The 11,481-nt window shown below is 35.3% G+C and overlaps 1 long non-coding RNA gene across 1 annotated transcript; it reads left to right on the forward strand.

The window, feature by feature from the left end:
* Positions 1–2,782: 2,782 nt before the first annotated feature.
* Positions 2,783–7,728, forward strand: LOC131839912 (uncharacterized). The gene is made up of 2 exons (XR_009357074.1): positions 2,783–3,648; positions 6,083–7,728. It is a non-coding gene; the product is annotated as an uncharacterized LOC131839912 (long non-coding RNA).
* The last annotated feature ends 3,753 nt before the right edge of the window (positions 7,729–11,481 follow it).

Below are 11,481 nucleotides of genomic sequence, written 5' to 3' on the forward strand. Positions count from 1 at the left end.
TTATTGTGTAAAGTTGTGAGGATCCTAAAAGTGCTTATCCGGGTTTCTTTGGAAACCACTGAGCTTTGTCAAGGAGAAAGAGGTATTTCAGGTAGAGGGGGAAATTTTCATTGGCGAGGTGAGCAGTAGAGCACCCCAAACTGCTTTGGCTGCGAGGAATTTATCCCATGTCAAATCGTCACTTGTCCGTAAACCCGAAAATTAAAACAGATCCTCAGATTCCGAGGAAGGTCAGCATACGCCCCAGCTGGAAAGTTTCCGAGGTAAATGCAGGGACGGTTTGAGAAAACCAGTTTATTAAGATGCTAACTATAACATGTGTCCGTGCGCATGTGAATATTTTGTTTCCATTTCATAATCTTATTCCAATTTAATTGTTAATGGTTTGAAGCTTATTTTGAGATTTATTAATGTTCATTGTACAGTATCTGTAGCATGCCTTTCTGGAGTAATAAAAGCAATTTAGTATATTGAGATTTTATTTAAAAAATCAGTTCTTCACAAGACAAGAAGAAATGTCCATTTCATCTAAGTTCTCAAATTACAAGCTTAAATTGTTCACAGTTATTTCCTTATTAGCCTTTAAAACCTGGAGAATCTGTAGTGAGGTCATATCTCTCATGATACCTGTCATTTGTATCTTCTCTTTTTTTATATTGGATCAGTTTGGCTAATGGTTTATTATTTGATTTTCTCAAGTAACCGGGCTTCTTTATTGCTTTTTTTCATGTTGTTTTCTGTTCTGATCTCTATTATTTGTTTTCTTTTTCCTACCTGGAATTTAAGTTGCTCCTCTATTTGTAATTTCTAAGGAAGAAGCTGAAGTCATTTGATGTAAGATCTCCCCCAACCCCAGCTTGTGTCGAGTGGTGTGAATTTCCCTCCAAAGACGGTTTTAACTCTGTCCGACAGATTTTGAAATGTTTATTATTTCGATTTGGTTCAAAACACTTTCTAATTTCTCTTTGCTTTTTTCTTTGACCCATGAGTTACTTAGAAGTGAGTTAGTTTTCTAATAGTTACAATTTTCTGGGTAACTTTCTGTTACAGATTTCGAAGTTAATTCCGTTGTGGTCACAGGATATAGTTTATATGACTTGAATTCTTTAAAATTTATTGGTATTTATAGCCCAGATTCTGGTCCATGTTGATACATGTTCCATATATAATCAAACAAAATGTATGTGCTGCTGTTGTTGTGCCAAGTGTTCTAAAACATCAATTATCACAAGTTGGTTCATAGTACTGTTTAAGACTTTTTTTATCCGTTCTGAATTGCTACCGACTTGTTCTATCAATTACCGAGAGGTTATTGAAATCAACTATAATGGACATTTTCCTACTTCTCCTTTCATTTCTAACAGCTCTTGCTTCATGTATTCTGAAGATCCATATGAAATGATTAAACATTTAAGATAAACTGATCCATCATTGATTAGGAAATAACCTTCTTAGATCTTGGTAATACCTTTTGCTTTGCAATTTACTTTTTCTAATATTAATATACCCACTACAATAGCTTTTTTTGATTAGTGTTAGCATAACATAGCTTTTTCCATCCTTTTACTTTTAACTTATTTGCGTCTTTATCTTTAATGTAGGTTTCTTTTTTTTTAAAAAAAGATGTTATTTATTTAATTGAGAGAGAGAGAGTGAGTGAGAGAGACAGAGAGAGAGTGAGCAGGAGCAGGGGGAGAGGGTAGGGCAGAGGAGAAGCAGACTCCCCACTGAGCAGGGAGCTCTATGCAGGGTTCAATGCCAGGACCCTGGCATCATGACCTGAGCCAAAGGCAGCTGCTTAACTGACTAAGCCACTCAGGTACCTTAATGCAGGCTTCTTATAGGCAGTATAACTGGATTTTTAAAATCCGAATTGACAATTTCTGACTTTTAATGAAGGAGGTGTTTAGATCATTTATATTTAATGTGATTTTTATATCCCAGGGTTTACAATCTATCATCTTGAGATCTGTTTTCTGTTTTTCCCATCTGTTCTACATTTCCCTTTTCCTTCTATTTCTTTTTGTTTTGTTTTGACTAATTGAATTTTTTTATTCCATTTGATTCACTTTGTTGGCCTATTAGCTACAATTCTTAATAATAATTACAATGATTGCTTTAACATGTATATTATACATCTTTTTTAGTTTCCTCAGGCTACTCTAAGAAAAGACCAGAAACTGGGTGGCTTACAACAACAAATTTATTTGCTCACTGTTTTGGAGGCAAGAAGTCTGAAATCAACATATTGGTAGTATTGGTTTCTACTGGAGGTGTTGAAGGACAATTTGTTCTTTGGTTCTCTCCTAGCTTCTGGTGGTTTCTGACAATCCTTGGTGGCTCTTGGTGTCTTGTCAATGCATTGCTCCAATATCATCTTCTGTCTTAATATGGCATTTAATGCTGTGTCTTTGTGCCTTCACAGAGCCATTTCCCCTTTGTCTATGTCTGTGTACCAAATTTCTGTAGTCTTATGAGTACACCAGTTGTTCATCAAGGGCTTGTCCTAATCGAATATACCTCATCTTAACTTGATTACATCTGCAAAACCTCTATTTGCAAATAAGGGTACATTCATGGGTATGGAGGATTAGAACTTGCAAATATGTTTTGGAGGAACCGAGTTATACCTGCAACACTATTTTTAATTTATCACAATCTATCTTCAAGTAATATTATACCATTTTATGTATGGTAAAAGAGTGTTACAACAGTATGCTTTTCTATCTTCTTGGTCTTTATGTTATTATTATCACACATTTACTTCTAAGTATGTTATATACCACACAATACATAGTTATATTTTTTTATTTCAATAGTCATTTGTCTCTGAAAGAATTTTTAAAACTAAGAAAATTTATATTTATCCACATATTTTCAGTCTCTGGTACTTTTCATTCTTTTTATAGATCAATATTCCATCTGGTATCATTTTCTTTCTACCTGAATTATTCTGTAACATTTCTTAGAATGCAAATCTTCTGGTAATGAATTCTTTCATATTTTTCCAACTCTATAAAGTATTTAGCCTTAGTTTTAAAATTGTGGTTAAAAACACATAACATTAAATTTACCATGTTAACCATTTTTAAATGAATGGTTCAGTAATGTTAAGTATATTCATAGTGTTATACAACAGATCTCTATAACTTTTCTTCTTGCAGCATTGAAACTCTTTATCCACTAAATACTAATTACTCCTTTCCACACCCCCAGCCTTTGGTAACCAACTTTCTATTTTCTGTGTCTCTGGGGTTGGCTTCTTTAGACACTTGATATAAGTGAAGTCAAACATTATTTGTTCTTTTGTGACTGGCTTATTTTATTTAACAAATGTTCATTTGTTTTGTAGCTTGTTACAGGATTTCCTGCTTTTCAAAGAATGCACAATATCCCAATATATGTATATGTATATATTACATTTTCTTTACCTGTTTGATCATGAAGATTTGGATTGCTTCCATCACTCAGCTATTGTGAATAATGCTGCAATGAACATGGGTGTGCAAATACCATTTCAAGAGTCTCTTTTGAGTGCTATTGGATACATACCCAGAAGTGAGATTGTTGGATCATGTGCTACTGTTTTCCATGATGGTACTGTTTTCCATTATGGCTGTACCATTTTACACTCTTACCAATGGGGCGGTAAGTGTTCCAACTTCTTTTCCTCACCAGCACTTTTTATTTTCTGTTCTTTTGATAGTTGCCATCCTGATGAGTATGAGAGGGCGTCTCATAGTGATTTTGATTTGTATGTCCCTAATGATTAGTGATGTTGAACATCATTTTGTGTGCTTCTTGGCCATTTGTGTATATTCTGTAGAAAAATGTCTATTCAAGTCATTTCTCCACATTTTAATTGGATTTATTTGTTGTTACTGAGTTGGAGAAGTTCCTTATATATTCTGGATTAGCCCCATATCACCTATATGATTTGCAGATATTTTCTCCCATTCCATAGGTTGCCTTTTTATTCTGTTGTTTTATTGACATGTAGAAGATTTTAAGTTCGATGTACTTCTGTTTATCTACTTTTATTTTGCTGCCTGTGATTTTGATGTCATAGCCAAGGAATCATTGCCAAACACAATGTACTGAAGTGTTTTTCTATGTCTCCTTCTAGGAGTTGTGTAGTTTCCGTCTTATATTATTCGGTCTTTAATCCATTTGAGTTAGCTGCGGACATGTAGTATGGAACAAATCCAACTTTATTTATTTATTTATTTTTGTATGTGGATATCCAGTTTTCAAAACACCATTTGTTGAAGAGACCATCCTTTTCCCCATTATGTAGTTTTGGCACCCTTGTCAATAATCATTTGTGCATATACGCAAGGATTTATTTCTGAACTATCTATCATATTCTATTAGTTGATAGATCTATGTTTGTGACAGTGCATCATCTTAATTACTCTTGCTTTGTATCATGTTTTAAGATCAAGAAGTGTGAGGCCTCTAGCCTTGTTCTTTTCCAAGAATGTTTTGGCTAGTCAGGTTACCTTGAGATTCCTATGAATCTTAAGATTTTTTTTTTCCTGTTTCTATAAAAAATTGCCATTGTGATTTTGATAGTAATTTCATTAAATCTATGGATCAATTTGGGTCATATTGGCTTTTGAACAATACTGAGTCTTCCAACCCACAAGCACAGGGTCTCTTTCCATGTGTCTTCTTTGGTACTTTTAGCAGTGTTTTGTAGTTTTGAGTCTGAGTCTTTTACCTCCTTGGGTAAGTGTATTCCTAAGTATTTTATCCTTTTTGGTGCCATAGTAAATGTGTTTGTTTTCTTAATTTCTTGTTTTGGCATTGCTAGTGTAGAGAAAAACAACTAATTCTTATGTGTTGATTTTGTATCCTGCAACTTTGTTTAAATAGATTTTAGTTGTAACAGTTCCCCCCTGCCCTTCCTGGGATTTTAGGGTTTTTATGTATATAAGGTTATGCCATTTGAGAACAGAGGTAATTTTACTTTTTTTCCAATTTCTTTTCTTATCTAATTACTTTTGCTAGAACTCTCAGTACTATATTGAATAGTATTGTCAAGCGTGGACTTGGTTACCTTATTCATCTCAGTGAAGAAGCTTTCAATCTTCTGCCATTGAATATGTTAGCTATGGACTTTTCATGTGTGGCTTTTATTAAACTGAGGTAGTTTCCTTTTTCCCCCCAAGGTTCATTTATTTATTTGAGAAAGAGAAAGAGAAAGAATACAGGGTGGGCAGGGGATGGGGGCAGGCAGAGGGAGAAGGATAGAGACTCCCAAGCAGACTCTGTGCTGAACACTGACCCGGACATCATGACTGAAGCCGAAACCAAGAGTCAGGCACTCAACCAACTACACAACCCAGGCACCCCAAGATAGTTTCCTTTATTTCTAAGTTGTTGAGTAACTTTCATCATAAAAGGTAGTTAATTTTTCTGTTGAGATGATCAGTGGTTTTATCCTTAATTTTGTTAATGAGGTATATTACATTAATTGATATTTTTATATTGAACCATCCTTGCTTTTCAAGTATAAATTCCACTTGGTTACTGTAGATGATCTTTTTAATGTTCTGTTGAATTCAGTTTTCTAGTATTTTGTTTAGGATCTTTGCATCGATATTAATCAAGAATACTAGTATATAGTTTTCTTTTCTGGGATCATTAACTTTCTTGGTTTTGATATCAGGATAATGCTGTAATGCTGGCCTTATAAAGTGACTTTGGGAGTATTCCATCCTCCTAAATTCATAAGCAGAGTTTGAGGGGGATTGGTGTTAATTCCTTAAATGTTTGGTACAATTCTTCAGTGGAACCATTTGGTTCTAAGCTTTTCTTTGTGGGGAACTTTTCAATTACAGCTTGAATTGCCTTATTAGTTGTAAGTATGTTTGGATTTTTATTTCTTTGTGATTCAGTCTTGTTGGGTTAGATGCTTCTAGGAATTTGTCCATTTTTTCTAGGTTACCCAATTTGTTGGCATATAATTATTGATAGTAGTTCCTTAGGTTCCTTTTTATTTCTGGGACATCAGTTATAAAAAACCTGCTTTCATTTCTAATTTTAGCTATTTGGGTCTTCTTTCTTATTTTCTTAGTTAATCTAGCACCATCATCAACCAGGCTCAGAAAGAGCACCTCAGGAAATTATGCAGGTGTAAGAAGTACAAGCCCTTGGATCTGCAACCCAAGAAGGCAGGTGCCATGTGCTGTAACTGAATGAGCACCAGGGATCCTGAAGATCAAGGAGAGGCTATAACCACTGCAGAAGTACCTGGTTAAGGCCCAAGCATCAGCATCAATAAGACAAAATGGGAAAAAAATACAACTACCATATGATCTGACAATTCTACTTCTTGGTATTTTTCTGAAGGAAACAAAAATGCTATCTCCAAAAGAGATATGCATCCCCATGTTCATTGCAGCACTTCATAATAGCCAAGACATGGACTCAACCTAAATGTTTACTGATGGATGAATGGATAAAGAAAATGTGATATATATATATATATATTCAATGGATATTATTCAGCCACAAAAAGATGGAAATCTTGCAATTTATGACATGGATGGGCCTTGAGGGCATTATGCTAAATGAAATAAGTCAGGCAAAGAAAGACAAATACCACTGATCTCACTTATATGGGTTATCTACAAACAAACAGCAACAGCAACATCAAAACCAAGTCATAGATACAAATAATGGATTGCCGATTGCCAGAGGTGGGGGATAAAGGATGGGTGAAATGGTGACAGTGATCAAAAGGTACAAACATTTAGATACAAATAAGTAAGTCATGGGACTATAATGTGACCACACGATGACCACAGTTAATAACACTGTATAGTATATTGAAAGTTGCTAACACATTAAATCTTGAAAGTTCTCATCGCAAGAAAAAGATGTTTGTAATTATGTGTGGTGATAAATGTTAATTCAGCTTACTGTGATTGTTTTGAAATACACGCATATATTTGATCATTATGTTATACACCTGAAACTAATTTATGTTAATTATTACTCAGCAAAAAAGAAACCAACATATAAATACCTAAAAGTAATTAAAACTTTGTATTTTATAAAAATAATCTAAATAAATAGGCTTTTTTATGTGTGAAAAAAAATGAAGGGAGTTGTATGATAGTCAACTGTGTTGGACTTGACATTAATTTGCTGTATGACTAACTACAGAAAGGGTACAGGTCAAAGGACTGTATGGGTTGCAGTCTGACACACTCAGCAAGGACTTGCAGGAGGGCATATAGGAGGACCAGTAGTGGTCTGACTTTTCTGACGCTGATGTCAGTTGAGTCTAAACATAGAGGGATTTGGTTTTACTAACTGAATTGAATATATTTGAACTATAATCTGAGGGATTTTAGTTATGCCTATTGAGGTAACAGTTTTAGTTACTATATGGAATAATATATATTTGAGTAATAATTTAAAAAGAATACATTGTTTAGTTTCCACATATTTGTGGATTGTCTGATTTTCCTTCTATTTCTAATTTCATTGTGGTTAGAGAAGATAGTTTGAATGGTTTGAATCTTCTTGAATTTTTAAGACTTGTTTTGTGGTTTAACATGTCTCCCTTGGGGGTATGTTTCAAACTTTGGTTTTCTTTTCATATTCCTTTGTGTGTATTATGTGGATATTTTCTTTGTGACTACCACCACAATAACATGAAACATTTTGAAGTTATAACAATCTATATTAAACTGATCACTGGAAGTATGATAATCATTTCAGTCATGTGTAGAATCTACTCCTTTACATCTCCACTTTTCCCGTTATATGTTACTAATGATATATAGTTACATCTTTTTGTATTTCATATTCATTAACATAAATTTATAGCTGTTATGTTTTTCTTAAATTCTATACTAGATTGTAAAATGATTTGCTTATAAACTTAAAGGTTCTGTATTTGTCTAAATATTTACCTTTACCAGGGAGTTTCACATTTTTGTGTTACTGTTTATTTTTTGCTTTTGCATTTTATCTTTTAAAAAGATTTATTTTAGAGAGAAAGGGGGAGAGAGAGAGAGAGAGAAAGAGCAGGAGGAGGGGCAGAGGGAGAAAGAGTGAGGGAATCCTGAAGTAGGCTCTCCACTCAGTGTGGAGCACTTTGCGGCATTTGATCTTACAACCCTGAGATCATGACCTGAGCCAGAATCAAGAGTTGGTTACATAACTGACTGAACCACCTAGGCACCCCTGTGATACTCTTTATAGTACTCTTGCTTCAATCTGAAGGAGTCCCTTCAGCATATCTTATAGGGCAAGTTTAGGGATGATGAATTCCTTCAACTTATGTTTGTCTGAAAAATTCTTTAATTACTTGTAATTGTAATTATGTGTGGTGATAAATGTTAATTCAGCTTATTGTGAAGGGTTCTGGCAGGGTTCTCTTGGGAGCCAGCCATGAACCCCAGGATGAGGACCTTCTCAGACCGCGTGTTTCTGAAGGATAGATTTTCCAGATATAATATCCTTGGTTGCCATTTTTTTTTCTTTCAATACTTTGAACATGTCATCCTATTCCCTTCCAGCTTACAAGGTTTCCACTGAGAAATCTGCTAATAATCTAGTAGTAGCTCTTTTGTACATAATGATTGCTTTCAAGATTCTCTCTTCATGACTCTTGACAGTTTGATTATGATGTCTTTTGGTTCCCAAACTGGCTTCTGTACATGAAGGGCAAGGAGAGACCAAAGCAAGAAGCAGACCACTCCAGATTTCTAGGTAGGAGTTTTAATAAGGAACTTACATAAAAGGTTTGTCTGGGTGGCCACAAGACAAGTAGATCTCCACCCTCAATCACCAGAAACTTAATTGGTTCAGTCACATAGACTGTCCAGGTGGCCTCAGTAACACATTTCTCTCTGAAGGCTGTGTCCTTGAAGAAAGCTCCCACTATGAGAATTGTGGATAGAATGTATATTCTAGGGACAGGGGAGGGTATAAGGAGCCTCTGATTGTCCAGATCCAGCTTGCAGGTCAACCAGTCATCACATCTTCTTGATTACTTCCTTCCCACAATTTATCTCATTGTAAATCCTGTTGGATTTTTCTTAATTGGAGTTCCTTAAGCTTCTTGAATTTGTATGTCCATTATTTTCTCAGATTTGAGAAGATTTTGGCAATTATTTCCTCAAAGAGTTTCTCTTTCTTTTCATTCTGGGACTCACATAACGCATATATGGTTCCATTTGATGATATTCCAAAAGTGCCTTAAGCTTGCTTCATTTGTCTTCATTCTTTTTTCTTTTTGCTATTCTGCCACAATAATTTTAAAAGTCTTTTTTTTTAAAGATATTATTTATTTATTTGACAGAGAACACAAGTAGGCAGAGAGGCAGGCAGAGAGAGAGGAGGAAGCAGGCTCCCTGCTGAGCAGAGAGCCCGATGCGGGACTCGATCCCAGGACCCTGAGATCATGACCTGAGCCTAAGGCAGTGGCTTAACCCACTGAGCCACCCAGGCGCCCTAATTTTAAAAGTCTTGTCTTTGATTTCATTGATTCATTCTTCAGATTATTATCTTTAGTGAGTTTTTCAATCCAGATATTATATTCCTAAATTCCAGATTTCTATTTGGTTCTTCTTCATAGTTTCTATCTCTGTTGATATTCTCATTTTATTCATGTGTTATTTTCTTGATTTCCTCTTGTCTATTGGTGCTGTCTTTTAATTCATTGAGCATCTTTATGACAATAATTTGTAATTGTTTTTCTGGTATATCTCTATTTCTTGAGGGTTAATTTCTGGAGATAAATTTTTTTCCTTTAAATGTGCCATTTTTCTTGTTTCTCTGTGGGTCATTGTTTTTTGTTGGGATTTCAGCATTTGAAGAATCACTCCATGCTCCCAGGTTTTTCAATTTGCTTTTTTGATACTCTGTCCTTCTTGGTGCTGTGGTAAGGCTGCAATATTTAAGTTTTACCTAATGTTTCTGTGGTAAACAGAAACTGCATGTTTATGGTTTTTTTTTTTTTTTTTTTTTTTTCCTCAGACATCCCTATCCTGGCACTCCATTTCTGTCAGTATTTGGATTCAGGTAAGAGAAAATGGTTCCTTGTGCAGCCCCCTGAAAGTCAGAATGATGGACATAGGTTTCACTCCTTTCTCTCACCAGGGAGAAGGAAGTTGGGGGTTTTCTCTTAATTGTGCCACACTATGTTGGAGTAATAGTTTCTGGATTTCTTATAAAGGTACTTGGACTGTATTTTGTTAAATCTCTATCTTCATGGTTGACTTTTTAAAAAGTAATCTCTATGCCCAACATAGGGCTTGAACTTATAACCCTGAGACCAAGAGTCTCATGCTCCACTACCTGAGGCAGCCAGGTGCCCTGACTTTTTTTTTTTTTTAATGTTAGTACTTAATTTTTTTTTAAAGATTTTATTTATTTGAGAGAGAGGGAAAGAGAGAGAGAGGCAGCACACAAGCAGGGGGCAGGGCAGAGGGAGAGGGACAAGCTCACTCCCTGCTGAGAAGGGAGCCTGATGTGGAACTCCCTCCCAAGATCCTGAGATCATGACCTGAGCCAAAGTCAGATACTTAACTGACTGAGCCACCCAGGTACCCCTTAAAGTTAGTACTTTATAAGTTTTGTTCTACTGTTTTCTGGCTAGCACTGTTACCAGTGAGAGGTCTACTGTCATTCTTACTTCTGTGGGTAATTCTCAGGCTTCTACAAAGATTCTCTTTTTCTTACTGGTTTTAAGGAAGTTGTTTATGACGTAGTGTGGGGATATATTTTCTGGATTTCTTTTAGTTGTAATTCATTGAACTTGAATCTGGGGTTTTTAAAAATTTCAGTTTTTCTGTGGTATAATTAACATATAAAATTATAAGATATTTAAAGTGTCCATTATGGTGACTTGATATATGTATATGTTGTAAGAGGATTTCCTTCCATCCATTTAATTGACATACCCATCAGCTCACATAATAACTATTTTGTGTGTGAGAACATTTAAGTTCTAATCACTTAGCAAGTTTCAATTATATAGTAGAGTATTATCAATTATAGTCTCTAGATTTTACATTAGATCATCAGATCTATTCATCTTATAGCTGCAGGTTTGTACCCTTTTACACACTGCTCCCTATTTTCTCACCCTAGCCCCTGGCAATGACTTCTCTTTTTCTCTTCTTTTCTTCTTCTTTTTTAAAAATCTTATTTATTTAGGGGCGCCTAGGTGGCTCAGATGGTTAAGTATCTGCTGTTGGCTCAGGTCATGATCCTGGGGTCCTGGGATTGAGCCCTGCATCAGACTCCCTGCTCTGTGGGGAGCCTGTTTCTCCCACCCCTTTGCCTTTCTCCCTACTTGTGCTCTTGCTCTCTCTCTCTCCCTTCTCTCAAATAAATAAAACTTCAAAAAAAAAAGATTTTATTTATTTGATAGTGCATACATATGTGCCCATGAGAGAGAGAGAGAGGGAGAGTGAGTGTACATGTGCAGGGGGAGGGGTAGAGGGAGAGGGA

The sequence above is a fragment of the Mustela lutreola genome, chromosome 1, assembly GCF_030435805.1.
Source record: "Mustela lutreola isolate mMusLut2 chromosome 1, mMusLut2.pri, whole genome shotgun sequence".
Taxonomy (NCBI): domain Eukaryota; kingdom Metazoa; phylum Chordata; class Mammalia; order Carnivora; family Mustelidae; genus Mustela; species Mustela lutreola.